General features: G+C 43.0%; 1 long non-coding RNA gene across 2 annotated transcripts; it reads left to right on the forward strand.

The window, feature by feature from the left end:
• The first annotated feature begins 492 nt into the window (after window positions 1-492).
• LOC124255926 lies at window positions 493-4,349 on the forward strand. 2 transcript variants are annotated; one of them, XR_006892794.1, is made up of 3 exons: window positions 493-842; window positions 2,642-2,754; window positions 3,846-4,349. It is a non-coding gene; the product is annotated as an uncharacterized LOC124255926 (long non-coding RNA). The 2 variants fall into 2 exon arrangements; XR_006892793.1 differs by lacking the exon at window positions 2,642-2,754.
• Window positions 4,350-4,729: the final 380 nt, after the last annotated feature.

Below are 4,729 nucleotides of genomic sequence, written 5' to 3' on the forward strand. Positions count from 1 at the left end.
ATAGGAGAAGATGTCGGTGTAATTTTAAAGTTTCCAACAAAAATGTCCTTGCAACCCATGCTACTCGTAAAAGGCGACTATCGGCATCAGGGTGGTCAGGGTCGCTGATTTTGTTACACATGTCATCGTATCCAGTTGCGTAGATCGATGCTCATGATGTTGATCACTTGATTGTCTGAACTCCGTTATTTACAGACTGATACATATAACCGGAATATTGCCGACCTTGGCGTTAAAGCAGAAATAAGTTAACCGTTTCACTCAACAAACACGAAAAGCATAAAGTGTTCTACGTTAATCCGTTCATGACACAATCTCGGTGATTACATTTCATTCTTCTGCAGCCACACGCTCTGCACTTCCAGCTCTCTCCTGCAAGGACAACCAGCACTGTTCCGACTGTGACGGAAAAGGGCATTGTCTGGAGTGTAAACTTGGGTATTTCGGTCGGAGGTGCAACGGTTTATGTAGTGAGAACTGTTTTAACAAGAAATGCACAGAATCAGGAAATGGCGATATTAACTGTACTGACGGATGTTTCACGGGACACCAAGGTTTGAGCTGCAACACACCATGTGACAGACAATGGGGTAGCTGCACAGCATGTCCAGGTGGTTGTGATGGAGGATATTGTCAGCTGGGCTCATCCTGTGTGTCTGGATGCATAGACTCCTACTACGGGTCTGACTGTAAGTCGTGTTCCAAACTATGCAAGATCTGCAACAGATCGACAGGGGGATGCATTGAATGCCATCCTCCATTTGAGGGGCAGAACTGTGGATGTGAAAACTGCACTGGATCTGGCGAAGATTGTAAGGAGGGAGGCTGTAAGAATGACCCACGTGAGTATTTGCATAAGTAACATATGTTAATCTACATTGTCGGTTAAATATTGATACTGTACTAGAAAAATAGAATACTAAAGCTTCTTCTAAGTAGAAGATAAATGTAACTGACTGTGGGACCATTTGACTACCATAGGTTTCTTCACTGTCAGTGTACTTCTACTCTTGCACAGTGGCTTGTCTCACACGTTTAGTGTCAGTGTTCTATATTTGTTTGACAGAAGGTAATGGTGGTCAGACAAGGAGTCTACTGTCTGGACAGTTTCACACGTTTAGTGTCAGTGTTCTATGTTTGTTTGACAGAAGGTAATGGTGGTCAGACAAGGAGTGTACTGGCTGGACTGTTTCACACGTTTAGTGTCAGTTTTCTATGTTTGTTTGACAGAAGGTAATGGTGGTCAGACAAGGAGTGTACTGGCTGGACTGTTTCACACGTTTAGTGTCAGATTTCTCTGTTTGTTTGACAGAAGGTAATGGTGGTCAGACAAGGAGTGTACTGGCTGGACTGTTTTATACGTTTACTGGTCAGACTGGCTGGACTTCTCTGATTTCTCTGTTTGTTTGAAAGCAGGTAATGGTGGTCAGACAAGGAGTGTACTGGCTGGACTGTTTCATACGTTTAGTGTCAGTTTTCTGTTTGTTTGACAGCAGGTAATGGTGGTCAGACAAGGTGTGTACTGGCTGGACTGTCCCACACGTTTAGTGTCAGTGTTCTATGTTTGTTTGACAGAAGGTAATGGTGGTCAGACAAGGAGTGTACTGGCTGGACTGTCTCACACGTTTAGTGTCAGTTTTCTCTGTCTTCTTGACAGAAGGTAATGGTGGTCAGACAAGGAGTGTACTGTCTGGACTGTTTCACACGTTTAGTGTCAGTTTCATCTGTTTGTTTGACAGAAGGTAATGGTGGTCAGACAAGGAGTATACTGTCTGGACTGTTTCACACGTTTAGTGTCAGTTTTATGGGTCTGTTTGACAGAAGGTAATGGTGGTCAGACAAGGAGTATACTGTCTGGACTGTTTCACACGTTTAGTGTCAGGTTCTTCTGTTTGTTTGACAGAAGGTAATGGTGATCAGACAAGGTGTGTACTGGCTGGACTGTCCCACACGATTAGTGTCAGTTTTCTCTGTGTGTTTGACAGAAGGTAATGGTGGTCAGACAAGGAGTGTACTGTCTGGACTGTTTCACACGTTTAGTGTCAGTGTTCTATGTTTGTTTGACAGAAGGTAATGGTGGTCAGACAAGGAGTGTACTGGCTGGACTGTTACATACGTTTAGTGTCAGTGTTCTCTGTCTGTTTGACAGAAGGTAATGGTGGTCAGACAAGGAGTGTACTGTCTGGACTGTTTCACACGTTTAGTGTCAGTTTCTTCTGTTTGTTTGACAGAAGGTAATGGTGGTCAGACAAGGAGTGTACTGGCTGGACTGTTTCACACGTTAAGTGTCAGTGTTCTATGTTTGTTTGACAGAAGGTAATGGTGGTCAGACAAGGAGTGTACTGGCTGGACTGTTTCATACGTTTAGTGTCAGTGTTCTATGTTTGTTTGACAGAAGGTAATGGTGGTCAGAGAAGGAGTGTACTGGCTGGACTGTCCCACACGATTAGTGTCAGTTTTCTCTGTCTGTTTGACAGAAGGTAATGGTGGTCAGACAAGAAGTGTACTGACTGGACTGTTTCACACGTTTAGTGTCAGTGTTCTATGTCTGTTTGACAGAAGGTAATGGTGGTCAGACAAGGAGTGTACTGGCTGGACTGTTACTCATGTTTAGTGTTAGTTTCCTCTGTTTGTTTGACAGAAGGTAATGGTGATCTGACTAGGACTGTACTGACTGGGCTGTTGGTGTCACTAGTACTACTTGTGTCCGGCATCTTGGTGACACTTTGCCTGCAAGCGTTTGCCGAAACAAAGGTTAGTGTGTTTCGTGTTTTGTTCTCCACACTAAACAGTGACACACGACTCATATAGTTACATCAATAGCAACACACTGACAATGCTGTTCAGTGGTGGAAATACGTGTATAATATTAGACAGTTTAACAACCCTGCAGGTTCTATTGTGCAAGACCAATGCAGGTTAATGATTTGGTATATGTGATTTGATCATTGGCATCATCTTGATTGCTGCTTGTTAGTGTTAAATGAGAGGAGAATTAGAATCAACAATCTCACCATGGACGCACAACATAAGGTATACCACCATAACATTCATCACAATTTTCGCCGATAATGAGGAATCAATTTGGTGAGTATGAGCTGGCTGGCAATACCCTGGTATGATTGCGTTTTGGATTGCACTCATCCTGACTTTGGCTCACCAATGTATACACTTATTTGAGTCGATTGGGACATATCAAATTTGGATATTGCATATATACATATAGACTATTTAGCACAAACCACAAATCACATCTTAAGTTCATTCGTCTGGCGACGAAACAACAATATTAGATAAAGTTAAACAACGGTGGTCACGGAGATTCCTAGGGCGCGTGAACGTGTTTTGTAGCTTTATGGTAGAGAGTTTCTAAGACTACAACCCTGCTCTGCGACGAAGCACACGAAACAAGTCCCGCCTTAGGCAGGTTAGTTTGTTCAACATGTCCTCTGTTCTCCCAGAAGAAACTGGGTACGAGTTGGGAAAAGTCATGTGACCTTTAACCTTCACGCCTCACAGACAGCTTGGATTTTCTGGGGGGAGAAATGTCCATTATGTTGTATTCGCGTGAGACGTGGGGTGTGACCTTATTATCATTATTATGTACGTTTGAGTGAGTGAGTGAGTGATGTAAAGTCACATCAGCATTATTTCAGTCATATCGTGACTAAAACAAGTTATAAATACATGATGAATACATTTAGATTATAAAACCTGTCCACGAAGGACAATAACAAACTATCACCGATACAATTTCAATCTAGCATTTATCTCTACAACTGTATTTCTATCAGAACAATACAAGACAACAAAGTGTGTACATATTCCACATCTGTGTGTTGCAGGGAGCAGGTTGAACAGAGGGAACAGATGCGTCAAGATGAGGTGGCCTATCTGGAGTATTTACCGTCAGTGCAGGGCGATATCATCACTACTAACCGACATTCCGATCACGCCTATTATGATGTTGTGGATGGTGAGATGGGTCCCACCATTGTTTTCCTCTGACAATGTATTATTCCCATCTATGATACTCACAGTTTGATAAGGATCGCCACTGTAAAACGTTAGCTTCAAAGTGTTAGCTTCAAATGAAGTGAGACGATTCTGTCACGATTCATCAACAGGACTGTGTCCAGCACCACGGGCTCATCGTCCTCATAACAACGTGCGCCTGCTATCACACCGGTTAATTGTGTATCGGGATTTAACCTAAGTCTGTATACCCCTTTGTATGCCTTGAAAATGTGATCCTTAGCGAAACAGTAGTATACGTACAACTGAATCAAGCTTTCAAATTCAGAGGCAACAGTTTGGAATAAAACACTGACTTCTTTGATGACACAGTATATGATACGATGTACAGGCATAGCTGCATTGGTGCCAGTTGCCAGAAGTATTTGTGTCTTTAGTATTACGAAGTATTCCAGCTTTGCGACGGCTGTCGTTACACAATCGCGTTCCCAACCCCTCATTCACTCACTCACTCACTGTTTCACGCATTCTGTGTCTGTCTGTCTCTCTTCCCGCTCCCCAACGCAGTCGCTATCTGTGGATGATGACAATGGTGAGCGTCAACGATAAAACTGTCCGACATGACATTGTTCTCTGTTGAAAGAAGGCGCCAGCAATAGGACGAGTGTAAAATAGCAGGGCAATGGAAACCTGCATTTAATGTGCACGAGTCACAATTCACTCAACTTCAACGTAACCTTAAAATAGCAGGTCA

The sequence above is a fragment of the Haliotis rubra genome, unplaced genomic scaffold (assembly GCF_003918875.1).
Source record: "Haliotis rubra isolate DU_JTF1 unplaced genomic scaffold, ASM391887v1 Scf612, whole genome shotgun sequence".
NCBI lineage: Eukaryota > Metazoa > Mollusca > Gastropoda > Lepetellida > Haliotidae > Haliotis > Haliotis rubra.